General features: G+C 35.8%; 1 protein-coding gene across 7 annotated transcripts in view; it reads left to right on the forward strand.

Moving 5' to 3' along the window:
* MSH4 (mutS homolog 4) overlaps positions 1-14,314 on the forward strand; it is an 84,749-nt gene that overhangs the window by 27,371 nt on the left and 43,064 nt on the right. The gene's annotated exons all lie outside the window — the stretch shown is intronic.

The following is a 14,314-nucleotide window of genomic DNA, read 5'->3' on the forward strand; positions in this document are numbered from 1 at the left end:
CACAAATCAGGCCTCAACAAATACAAAAAAAATCAGAGGTCATATAGTGCATGTTTTCTGACTGCAATGCTATGAAACTTGAAGTCAACCACAAGAAAATACTTGGGAAAGACCACAAATACATGGAGGTTAAAGAACATCCTACTAAGAATGAATGGGTCAACCTGGAAATTAAAGAAGAAATTTAAAAAGTACATGGAAACTAATGAATATGAAAACATGAATCCTTTGGGATGCAGCAAAAGTGGTCATAAGAGTAAAGTATATAGGAATACAGGCCTACCTCAAGAAGGAAGCAAAATCTCAAACAACCTAAGCTTACATCTAAGGGAGGTAGAGAAAGAAAAGATGAAGTCTAAAGCCAAAAGAAAGGAAATAATAAAGATTAGAACAGAAATAAATATATATGGAAAAATATAGTAGAACAGATCAATGAAGCTAAGAGTTCTTGGAAAGAATTAATAAAATTGATAAATATTTAGCCAGACTTATTAAAAGGAAAAGAGAAACGACCCAAACAAATAAAATCACCAATGAATGAGGAGAGATCACAACCAATACCACAGAAATAATAATTATAGTATTATGAAAAATTATATGCCAACAAATCAGACAATCTGGAAGAAATGGTTAAATTTCTAGAAATGTATAAACTACCAAAACTGAAACAAGAAGAAATCCAAAACTTAGACTAATAATCAGCAAAGAAACTGAATCAGTAATCAAAAGTCTCCCAACAAGTAAAAGTCTAGGGCCAGATGACTTCACAGGGGAGTTCTACCAAACATTTAAAGAAGAGGAAATACCTACTCTTTTCAAACAATTCTAAAAATAGAAATGGAAGGAAAACTTCCAAACTCATTTTATGAGGCCAGCATTACCTTGGTTCTAAAACCAAAGACTCCACTAAAAAGGAGAACTATAGGCCAATATATATGCCTGAAGAACATAGATGCAAAAATTCTCAACAAATACTACTACTCAAACCAACAGTATGTTAAAAGAATTATTCACCACTATCAAGTGAGATTTACTCTTGGGTTGCAAAGGTGGTTCAATATTTGCACATCAGTCAACATGATACATCACATTAGTAAAAGGATAGAACCATATGATTCTCTTAATTGATGCAGAAAAAGCATTTGACAAAGAACAACATTCATGATAAAAACTCAAAATAAAGTAATAGAGGCAACATACTTCAACATAATAAAGGCCATATATGAAAAACCCATAGCAAATGTCATACTCAATGGGGAAAACTAAGACTTTTTCCTTGACAGTCAGGAAAAGACAGAGCTGTCCACTTTCATTACGATTGTTCAACACAGTACTGGAAGTCCTAACCTCAGCAATCAAACAACAAAAGAAATAAAAGGCATCCAAATCTGGCTTAGGAATAAACCTAACCAAAGAAGTAAAGGATCTGTACTCTAAAAACTACAGAACCCTTATGAGTGAAATTGAGGAAGACACAAAGAGATGGAAAAACATTCCATGCTCATGGACTGGAAGAATAAATATTGTGAAAATGTCTGTGCTACCCAGAGCAATCTACACATTCAGTGCATTCCCTTTCAAAATCCTATCGACGTTTTTTACAGAGGTGGAACAAATAATACTAAAATTTGTGTGGAACAAGACCCTGGATAGGAGAGCAGTGTTGAAGAAGAAAAACAAAAGGCGGTATCACAATTCTGGACTTCAAGCTTTATTACAAAGCTGTAATCATCAAGACAGTATGGTGCTGGCAGAAAAACAGACATACAAATCAATGAAAAAAAATAGGGAACCCAGAAATGGACCCTCAACTCATCTTCAACAAAGCAGGAAAGATGTCTAATGGAAAAAAGACAATCTCTTCCATAAATGGTTTTGGGACAATTGGACAGCTGCATGTAGAAGAATGAAACTGGACCATTTTCTTACACCATACACAAAAAATATACTAAAAACGGATGAAAGGCCTAAATGCGAGACAGGAATCCATTAAAATTCTAGAAGAGAACACAGGCAGCAACATATTCGACCTCAGCAGCAGCAACTTCTTGCTAGACAGATCTCCAAAGACAAAAATGAACTATTGGGACTTCAAGATAAAAAGTTTCTGCACAGCAAAGGAACCAGTCAACAAAACTAAAAGGCAGCCTATGGAATGGGAGGAGATATCTGCAAATGACGTATCAGATAAAGGGCCAGTATCCAAGATCTATGAAGAACTTACCAAACTCAACAGCTAAAAAACAAATAATCCAGTCAAGAAATGGACAGAAGATATGAACAGATATTTCTCCAAGGACAACATACAAATGGGCAACAGACACATGAAAAATTACTCCACGTCCTAAGCACGAGAGGAATACAGATCAAAACCACAATGTGATACCACCTCACACCAGTCAGAATAGCTAAAATTAACACGCAGGAAATGACAGATGTTGGTGAGAATGCAGAGAAAGTGGAACCCTCTTATACTGTTGGCGGGAATGCAAACTGGTACAGCCACTCTGGAAAACAGTATGAAGATTCCTCAAGAAGTTAAAAATAGAGCCACCCTATGACCCAGCAATCGCACTACTATGTATTTACCCCAAAGATACAAATGTAATGATCCAAAGGGGTACCTGCACCCCAATGTTTATAGCAACAATGTCCACAGTAGCCAAACTATAGAAAGAGCTGAGATGTCCATTGACAGATGAATGAATAAAGAAGTGGTATATATGTACAATGGAATATTACTCAGCCATCAAGAAGGATTAATACCTAACCATTTACATTGACATGGATGGAACTGGAGGATATTATGCTGAGCGAAATAAGTCAAACAGAGAAAGACAATTATCATGATTTCACTCCTATGTGGGATATAAGAAACAACACAGAGGATCATAGGGGAAGGGAGGGGAAATGAATGGGAAGTCATCAGAGGGAGAGAGAAACCATGAGGGACTCATAACTATAGGAAACAAACTGAGGGTTGCCGGAGGGGGTAGGTGGGGAGATGGGGTAATTGGGTGATGAGCATTAAGGAGGGAACGTGATGTGATGAGCACTGAATATTATACACAAATGATGAATTGTTGAACTCCACATCTGAAACTAATGATGTGCTGTATGTTGGCTAATTGAATTTAAACAACAAAAAAAAAGTGTTTTGGAGCTCTGTTATTAGGTACATAAACATTTAAGATTGCTATGTCTTGTTGATGAATTGACCACTTTATTATTATGAAATAATTCTTTCCCCATTAATATTTTTTTGCTCTGAAATCTATTGTGTTTAATATTAGTATATCCACTCCAGCTTTCTTTTGATGTGTTCCATGATACAGTTTTTACCATTATTTTAACTTATTTGTGTGTTTATATTTAAAGTGGATTTCTTCCACATGCAGGAGAATGAAACTAGACCACTCTTTTGCACCATACACAAAGATAAACTCAAAATGGATGAAAGATCTAAATGTGAGACAAGAATCCATCAAAATCCTAAAGCAGAACACAGGCAACACCCTTTTTGAACTCAGCCACAGTAACTTCTTGCAAGATACATCCAAGAAGGCAAGAGAAACAAAAGCAAAAATGAACTATTGGGACTTCATCAAGATAAAAAGCTTTTGCACAGCAAAAGATACAGTCAACAAAACTAAAAGACAACCTACAGAATGGGAGAAGATATTTGCAAATGACGTATCAGATAAAGGGCTAGTATCCAAGATCTATAAAGAACTTTTTAAACTCAACAGCAAAGAAACAAACAATCCAATCATGAAAGGGGCAAAAGACATGAATAGAAATTTCACAGAGGAAGACATAGACATCACCAAGAAGCACATGAGAAAATGCTCCGCATCACTTGCCATCAGGGAAATACAAATCAAAACCACAATGAGATCCCATCTCACACCAGTGAGAATGATGACAATTAACAAGACAGGAAACCACAAATGTTGGAGAGGATGTGGAGAAAGGGGAACCCTCTTGCACTGTTGGTGGGAATGTGAGCTGGTGCAGCCACTCTGGAAAACTGTGTGGAGGTTCCTCAAAGAGTTAAAAATAGAGATACCCTACGACCCAGCAATTGCACTGCTGGGGATTTACCCCAAAGATACAGATGCAATGAAATGCCGAGATACCTGCACCCCAATGTTTCTAGCAGCAATGTCCACAGTAGCCAAACTGTGGAAGGAGCCTCGGTGTCCATTGAAAGACGAATGTATAAAGAAGATGTGGTTTATGTATACAATGGAATATTCCTCAGCCATTAGAAAGGACAAATACCCACCATTTGCTTCGACGTGGATGGAACTGCTGGAGGGTATTATGCTGAGTGAAATAAGTTAATTGGAGAAGGGCCAACATTATATGGTCTCATTCATTTGGGGAATATAAAAAATAGTAAAAGGGAATAAAGGGGAAAGGAGAAAAAATGAGTGGGAAATATCAGAAAGGGAGACAGACCATGAGAGACTCCTAACTCTGGGAAACTAACTAGGGGGGGTGGAAGGGGAGGTGGGCAGGGGTTGGGGGTGACTGGGTGATGGGCACTGAAGGTGACACTTGATGGGATGAGCACTGGGTGTTATTCTATATGTTGGAAAATTGAACACCAATAAAAAATAAATTTATATATATATATATATATATATATATATATATATATATATATATATATATAAAAGGAGGTACTTAATAGGTAAGGATGAGGACTTCCAACCTTAAGGAAGACATTGAAATAAAAATATTTATGATGAAAAATAAATAAAGTGGATTTCTTGGGGCACTTGGGTGGCTCGGTCGGTTAAATGTCTGCCTTTGGCTCAGGTCATGACCTCAGGGCCTGGGATTGAGTCCTGAGTTGGCCTCCTTGCTCAGCAGGGAGCCAGCTTCTCCTCCCTCTGCCTGCTGCTCCTCCTGCTTGTGTTCTCTGTTTCTCTGTCAAATAAATAAAATCTTTAAAGAAAAAAATAACATTAAAAAAAATAAAGTGGGTTTCTTATAGACAACATATTTTGGGGTCTTTTGTATATAATCAGAATATCTTATTTTTAATTGAGGTGTTTATTTCATTTAGACTTAATGAGGTTATTGATGTGTGTTAATTAAATCTGCCATCATATTACTTCTTTTCTATTTATCTCATGTTTCCTTTTTCCTTTTTTTCTGCCGTCTTTGGGATTGAGTATTTTTTCTGACCCCATTTTGTATCCTTTGTTGATTAGATAGAATTCATTATTTTGATATTTTAGCAGTTGCTTTAGGACTTCTAGGATACATCTTTAGCAGAATTTAGTCCACTTTCAGGTAATATAACATCACCTCACACGGGGCATAAAACCATTCACTATTGGCATCAGAGGCAAAGATAAACTAAATTATTTTTCACAGCAAAAGAAATGATCAAAAAAATGAAAAGGCAACTATAGAATTGGAGAAAATATTTGCAACTCTTGTGATAAGGAGATAATATTCAAAATATATAAAGAACTCCTACAACTCAATAGCAAGAAAACAATCTGATTTAAAAATGGGCAGAAGAACTGACAAAGCAGACATGCACATGGCCAGTAGGTACATGAAAAGGTGCCCAGCATCAATAATCATCAGGAAAGTCTTCACAATAGCCAAGATACAGAAACAACTTCTGTTCACTGATGTACGAATGGATAGAAAAAATGTAATACACATACAAAAGTACATACATACACACAGACAATACAATATTAGGCAACTGTGAGAAAGGAGGAAATCCTGCCACTTGCAGCTACTTAGATGGACGTTGAGGGCATTATGCTAAGTGAAATAAGCCAGACAGAAAAAGATGAATATTGCATAGTATCAGTTATATATGAAATTTAAATGAATGGTATGGGTTACGTGTGAAATCTGAATATGTATATACACACATGATACATGTATACATGGTTATTGCAAACACATGCACAAAGACCAAACTCATAGAAACAGAGACTAGAAAAGTATTTGCCAGGAACTAGGGTGTGGGGGAAATAGGGAGAAGTTGGTAAAAGGTACAAACTTTCAACTATAAGATGAATAAAGTCTGAGGATCTAATGTAAAACATGGTGACTATAGGTTGTAACACTATCTTGTATAATTGATATTTACTGAGAGAGTAGAACTTAAAAGTTCTCACCAAAAAATAAAAAAAAACTGAGATGAATGTGTTAGGTGACTAATTGTGGGGGGGGGGATTCATTGCAATGTATGTGAGTATCAAATCACCATGATGTATACTTTAAATATCTTACAATTTTATCTGTTAATTATTGCTCAATAAAGCTGAAATAAACAGAATATAACTTTACAGTAGTACGCTACCATTCCCCATTCCTTCTTATTGGACTATTGTCATACATTTTATTTCTATGTATATCCCACACAGTTCATTACTTTAAAATATAACAGCTATATTAAGATAGAATTCACAAAATCTGCACTTCACCCGTTTAAATTTTAAAAATCAGTCATTTTTAGTATGTTCACAGAGTTGTATCAAAAATACTATAGTCCATTTTAGCACATTTTCATTACCCTAAAAAGCAAACCTGTACCCATTAGCGATCACATCCCATTTCTCTCCACCTTCTTCCCTGGTCAGTCCTTGGCTTTTACTAATCTACTATCTGTCCCTATAGATTGCCTTGCTGGACATTTCATATAAACGGAGTCCTACAATATGTAGTCTTTAGTGACTGGCTTTTTTTGATTTTGCATAATGTTTTAGGTTAACTCATATTGTAGCATATTATTAATACATCATTACTTTTATTGACAAATAATATTCCATTGCATATATATATATAGCACATTTCATTTATCTCTTCATCAGTTGAACATTTGAGTTATTTCCAGTTTTGACTATTATGAATGTTTTGTTATGAATATTTATGGACAGGGTTTTGTATAGATGTAAGTTTTCATTTATTGTGGATATATACCTAGGAGTAGAATTGCTGGGTCATATGATAACTCTATGTTTAATTGTGTGAACAGCGGCTAGACTGTTTTCTAAAATGACTGTATCATTTTGTATTGCCATCAAGCAGTTTATGAGGTTTCTGCTCTCTCTACATCCTTGTCCACACTTGTTAATATCTGACTTTTTGATTCTAGCCATCCTAATGGGAATGAACAATATCTCTTATTTTTAATTTTCATTTCCCTGGTAACTAATGATACTGAGCCCCTTTTTGTGTGCTAATTGGTCTTTTGTATATCTTCCTTGAAGAAATGTTTATTCATATCCTCTTCTAATTTTTAAAAAGATTATTTATTTATTTATTTATTTATTTATTTATTTGAGAGAGAGAGAGAGAGAGAGAGAGAGAGAGAGAGTGCATGCAGGGAGGAGCAGAAGAAGAGGAAAGAATCTCAAGCAGTTTCCACACCAAGCCTGGAGACAGCTGCAGGGCTCAGTCTCATGACCCTGAGATCATGACCGGAGCCAGAATCAAGAGTTAGACACTCAAGCAGCTGAGCCAGCCATGTGCCCCACTTTTTCCAGTTTTTAATTGGGTTGTTAGTCTTTTTAGCATCGAGTTTTAATAGTTCTTTATATATTCTAGATAGAAGTCCCTTATTTTGGATATATGATTTGCAAGTATTTTCTATCATTATTTAGGTTAGTTTTTAAAAAGATTTTATTTATTCATGAGTGATGGGGGAGGGGGGACAAAGACACAGGCAGAGGGAAAAGCAGGCTCCGTGTAGGGAGCCCCGTGTGGGGGATCCAGGTCTCCAGGATCACACCCTGGGTGCGGGTGGCACTAAACTGCTGCACCACCGGGGCTGCCCTATTTAGGTTATTTTTTTTACTTTCTTGATGATATCCTTTGACATTATGTGTTAAGTTCCTGACAGGAGGGTGAATTTTTAGCTCTCTTTGGTCTCTTTTCCCACATGGACATTTCCTTACCTCTTATCACACAGTACGGTTATGACATAATTTTAGTTAGATCAAAATTGTTAAAATTATCCATGCTACACAGAGTTGAACTTACGCAACTTTGTGCGTGTTTTTTTCCCCAGAATCAATAACTGTTTTTTCTATTTGTATGGTTTACCATGTGCTTTATAGATATTCCTACCAATTATCTAAATATCCTTTTAGTATATTTAAAATATGCTCTCAGTCTATTTATTCACTGCAGATACTCAGTCAATTTCAACCTCTTGAAGATGTTTCTTCCATTTCCCCTGTAAGCTTTTGCCTGTTCCAATCTGGACTGGTTGCCCCTCTTTGTTTAGTATACTGCTATGACCCTAGGTTTCTCTTGAGCATTTTTCTTTGTCTCTCTCACGTTGCATTTTTTGTTTTTTGTGTCCCAAGTCATCTTCTGTTTTGGTTACTCTCTCTCTTTTGTGGAGCACATTTTCTAGTAACTTTCTGAGAAAGAGTGAGACTGCATTTCTGAAATGTTTTATTATTCTTTCATAGTTGATTGATAATTTAGCTGAAATAGAATTCTGGTCACAAAATAACTTTCCCTCAGAATTTGGGGGCACTTCTCTACTGTCTTGTAGCTTATAATGTTCCTATTGAGAAGTTGAAACCGTTGAGGTTTCCTCAATTTTGGATATGACTGACTTTCCCCCCCTCCCATTCTCTGGAAGCATATAAGATCTTTCAGTTTCAACCAATTAAAAATGTGAAAATAAAAATTAAATAAAATCTCAAACCTTCAGAAAACTTGCATGTATATTACAAAAAACCTAACTGTAAAATTTTAAGAGTAAGTTGCCAACATGATGCTCTATCGCTTTCAAATACATTAGAATTTCTTATAAACAAAGATATTCTTCTATTCAACTACAATAAACCTTCAAATAAAGAAATTAACAATATAATACCATTTAAGCCTCAGATCCCATTCAAGTTATTATTGTGCTAACCATGTCCTTTATAGAAAAAGGATTCAGTAGCGAATCAATCATTACCTGAGACTAGTCTCTTTGTTATAAACTTGTGTAATGTAAAATATTATACAACCATACAGCTACATAATTTAGTGTCACTGGCTATAAGAATTAGTAACATACATGTTTTTTGCATTAGACCTTTTCTGGTTATATTAAGAAGGAAACATCAGTTTGGCCAACTAGCTCTCTCAGAAATATCCATGATTAGCCAGATTTTTTTTTTTAATTGTATTTATTCATTCATGAGAGACACAGAGAGGAAGGCAGAGACATAGGCAGAGGGAGAAGCAGGCTCCCTAGAGGAGCCCAATGTGAGATCCCAGGACCCTGGGACAGGATCACGCACTGAGCCCAAGGCAGATGCTCAACCACTGAACCACCCAGGGGTCCCGATTAGCCAGCTTTTGTGATCACTTTGACTCTCAGACTTTAGAAAAGTCAACTGAGGCAGTTTAAGGTAATTCTATAAGCTGAGAATCTGGAATCTTTTCTTCCTGTCCAGAAAAGGCAGTAGATAGCTAGTTCCATAAGGCTTTTAAGGATCAGTCATAACTGATCCATAGCTAATAGTCTGTTACTTCCCATCCTTTTAATTTTGGAGGGACTAGTCATAGCTGTAAATACTTTCCTAGTTAGCACATCTGTCTTTTGTGGAGGCTTTTAAAATACTTTTCAGATTTACTAACTTTTGAGGAACCATAAGCAATATATTGACTTCATACATGATTCATGAATTTCAGAATTCCCTATACTGTTTCTTAGTTGCTGTTTTCTTAACCATCTGGAGATATACTTTAAATTAGGCTCTTTCCTCATTTGATATAAACATATATCTCTTAATTAAACACAATATTTGCTAACTTAGTTCAGACTTGTGCTGGTTAAATTGCATGATTTTCTAAAAATTGTGAATGAACTAAATGTTCTGTTGGCTGAATTATATGATTATCTTAAACTTCTAAATGAACTAACTAAATTTTCTCTGAAAATTTCCAGTAAGGAATTGTTTGCCTAACATGAGTTCTTATACTTTCTACTTAAGAATGTTGATTTTAGAAAATGGTGTTTTCTAGATCATAAATACTCTCTGAGAATAAAACTTAAATTTCTTATTTTGATTAACCGAATGTATTTTCTTTCTATATAATATTTATAACCTTACTTTTAATATATTACACAAAGAATGCTTTGTTTTCCATTATAAACATTCAAAATACTTCCTCTAACATTTGAAAATGTTGATATTAAACTGTTTTTTCTGCTGCAACTGGCTGGCTTAGTCAGAGCCCACCACTCTTGATCTCAGGGCTGTGAGTTCAAGCCCCATATTGGGCGTAGAGCTTACTTAATTAAAAAAAAAAAAAAAAGACTTATTTAAACCTTTTTTTTAAAAGCAAGTTTTTCTAAGTTTTTGCCCAAATTTCTCTGCTTTATTTTTTTTTTTAAGATTTATTTTTTTTTGAGAGGGGGAGAGAAAGGGAGGGAGCATGTGTGTGAGTAGGGAGGGGCAGGGGAGAAAATCTTTAAGCAGATGACCACCTGCTGAGCACGGAGCCCACCATGGGGCTTGATTGATCTCATGGGTCATCAGATCATGATCTGAACCAAAACCAAGAGTTGGTCCCTCAACCTACCAACCCACCCAGGTTGCCTCCCTTTGCTTTATTTTTAATAACTTGTAATTTTTTCCACATTGATTTCAGACTGCCATAGAGAGTATCTAATACATGGCTTTTTCTTTAATTCATTTAACAAGTTATTTTACTAAGCATTGCAACAGAGGTAGGGATATAAGAAGTAAGTCTCTAATCCAAAGGAATTTATAATCCAATGTGAGATTTGGGTTAAAAAAAAGCAATTACAGCTTAGTATTACAAGAAACTCCAAGGGATCTCATTACCCTACTTGAAGCTAACAAGTTAGCCTGCCAATTTCATAGATGCTGACTGAAGACATAAGACTCCTGATTCAAGAAACAGGACTTTAGTATTTAGAACAAGCAGTAGCTAGAGTATTCGCATTTTCTTAGACTGATTCCCCAAACTCCATTTCCTACAGAGTGATGTGAAAAGGGCCAGGTGAAACCTGCACATGCAGCGTGTTGCCGGAGAGAATTGCAGAGCCTAGGGAACTTGAATCTTTCATACTAGACAATAAGTATGTTTGCCTGCTGTTCTGAAGGGAGATACCATCCTAATCATCCAAGACTGTAAGCATACTCAAGCTTTGCTCTAGGAGACACTATATCTTTCTAGGCTATTCACCATACAAATGTCTTTGAAGAGACTATCCAGAACAAAGACAATTGGTGCCTCTGCTCAGAAGATGTGCAAAAATGCAAAAAGCCATAGAGAATTGTCTCCCAGTTCTCATGGAAAGACTATCTCTCTTGTTGGCTTTGAAGAAGCAAGTTGCAAAGAGATTCTGTTAGTTGTCTATTGCTGCATAACAAATTTTACCACAACCATATAGCAGTTTAAAACTGCACATGCTAGGACGCCTGGGTGGCTCAGTGGTTGAATGTCTGCCTTTGGCTCAGGGCGTGATTCCAGAGCCCTGGGATCAAGTCTTGCATTGGGCTCCCTGCCTGCTTCTCCCTCTGCCTATGTCTCTGCCTCTCATGAATAAACAAATAAAATCTTAACAACAACAACAACAAACCTGCACGTATTCATTTATCTCACAGTTCTGAAAAGTCAGGAGTCTATGAACTTTCTAGTTTGACTCTCTGCATAGGGTCTCTCAAGGTTTAATTAAAATGTTATCTAGGGGACGCCTGGATGGCCCAGGTTGTGATCCCAGGGTCAAGAATCGAGTCCCACATCAGGCTCCCTGCAGTGTATGGGAATTCCCGTTACTCTTTTGCCAAACCTAATATTATTTTTAAAATTTTAGCCATGGCTTTTGGTAGCTAGTTGTACTTCATTGTGGTCTTAATTTGCATTTTTCTGTTAATGAGTTGGGAAACCTTTCATATGTATATTAAGAATACCTTCTTTTGTGAAAGCTTCATTTTCTTGCCCATTTTTCTATTGGGTTGTCTTCTTATTTGGTTTGTAGAGCTTTTTATGACTCCTTTGTTGGTTCTCTGTGTTGCACACCTCTTTTCCCACTTTGTAGTTGACTTTTTTACTCAGTATTGGGAGTAGATGCTGTTGCTGTTCCACCCACATCCCTTTGGCATTCAGTTTCGTACAGGGAAGGCTTCTTAGGGCAAGCAGCCGGAACTCTACCTGAGGACTTCTCTAGCCATATGAGAAACTGGAGGGTAATCAGGAAGTGACTGCCCAGCAGTAGGTCTTAACTAATACCAAACAGGACTTGGTTAATAAATACACCATTTTCTTTACCTCTGGAGATAGTTTCTGAGCTTACTCAATACCATCTCTTAGAGGTCTTCAGCAGGAATGAGCCACAGTACCATGCAGTATCCTGTATTGGTGCCCTTCCTTCCTTATTTTACCTGTACTTATTACTTTTCCAATGAGTTATTTGTCCTCAAATTCTAATTTCTCAGAGTTGGCTTTTAGAGAACCTGTCCTGGGTCAGGGGTGCCTTTTGGTGGATAGAATTTCTTTTTTTAATTATTATTTGGTATCTGTTTGTATTGCAAAATGATCACCACAGTAAGTCTAGTTAACATTCGTCTTATATACGTAAACTTTTTTTCCTTGTGATGAGGACTTTTAAGATCTACTCTCTTAGCAACTTTCAAATATGCAATACAATATTATTAACTGTATTCACCATGTTTTCCATTACATCCTCATGACTTACTTATTTTATAACTGAACGTCTAACTTCCTTTCTCCATTTTACCCACTCCCTACCCCTGCCTCTGGCAGCCCCCATTCTGTTCTCTGTATGTATGAGCTTGGTTTTTTATTTGTTTTTAGATTCTACATATAAGTAAGATCTTCGTTATCTTCCTCTGTCTGACTTACTAGAAGTTCTTAATTTAAATCTAGTCTAGTTTATGTTTTTCCCTTTATAGTGGTTGTTGTATCTTGCATAAGAAGTCTTTACCTACCCCAATGTCTTGATTGTACCCATAGGATTTTAATTTATGGAAATGATTAAGTGATGACATGGAGATGCTGATGCCATTAAAAGAATTTTTATTACTTAAAATTTCTGAGAGGAGAGATCATGCCATAAAGGGTCACATGGTCAGGAGCCAGAAGGAATGAGGGGAAAACATCACAAAAGTCTTTATTACTACAGTAATGGGTAGTTATTAAGTGGGAATGTCCCCTACTAGGTAGGAAGCAAAACACAGATATTGGAGTTTGTGGTTGCAGGGTTTGTAAAATGATAAATTGTGTATCCACAAAAGCCAAACCATGGGGGAGATATAAATGACTTTGGGCATTAGTTTGGTCCTGTGGTTAATGTATGTCAGATCATTAATTATCAAATTTATAAAAGTTTGTTAGTACACTCCAGCTATTGAAGATACTCTTTTTTGTTATATTCCAGATATTTTATTGTTTTATTTCTTGTATTTAGATCTGTAATCCATCTGGAATTGATATTTGTATGTGCTGTGAGGAAGGGGCCACATTTCCCCCCTTTTTTTTTTTTGTATAGATTCATAATCTTATTGGCACCATTTACAGAAAAAACTGTCCTTTCCTCATTACTCTATAGTCAATCTTTGTTATAAATCAAATGCTTGGATTAAATCATATGTTTGGGTCTGTTTCTAGACTCTTTATTTTGTTCCATTGGTTGTTTTGTCTGTCCTTGTGCTAATACCACAGTTTCTTAATTACTCTAACTTTATCATGTACTGATACCAATATTCATTAGAGTTAGTCCTTCTACCTTGTTCTTCTTCAAGGGTAAATTGGTATTTAAAAAAAATATTCTCCTTCAATAATAGGGATGATAATTGTCTTCTGTTTGGTGAATATTATTTATTTTTAATGTTCCAGTTTCAGAAATCCATTTTAAGAGAGTCTGCAGAGTAACTTGTTTGGGGCTGACAACATTTATTTTGGTATTTCTTCTAAATTGGCTCATACTGTCAGTCCAGGTATTGTGCAATAGGAATGTAGGTAGGAGATTTCAAAAAGAAAGAGCACTTTATCAAGTACATTATATCATAATGTACTATTCTAAAACTCCTTATCAATAAGTATTGGTATATTTGTCCACTCACAAAACATTCTTCATTTCCCAAGGTTTAATTCCATTGTTTGTTTCTAGAGATAGTACAATTTGATTTTTAAAAGTTTATTTATAAAATTTTGAGTGTTGGTTGCTCTGTTTTGAAAAATTATAATTAATTTGGATAACTTGAATTATGAAAATGGTTTTCCATGCACAAACAGGAGCCAATGAGGCATTTTGTAACTATCTGGAAAA

Source organism: Canis lupus, chromosome 8 (genome assembly GCF_048164855.1).
Source record: "Canis lupus baileyi chromosome 8, mCanLup2.hap1, whole genome shotgun sequence".
Taxonomy (NCBI): Eukaryota; Metazoa; Chordata; class Mammalia; order Carnivora; family Canidae; genus Canis; species Canis lupus.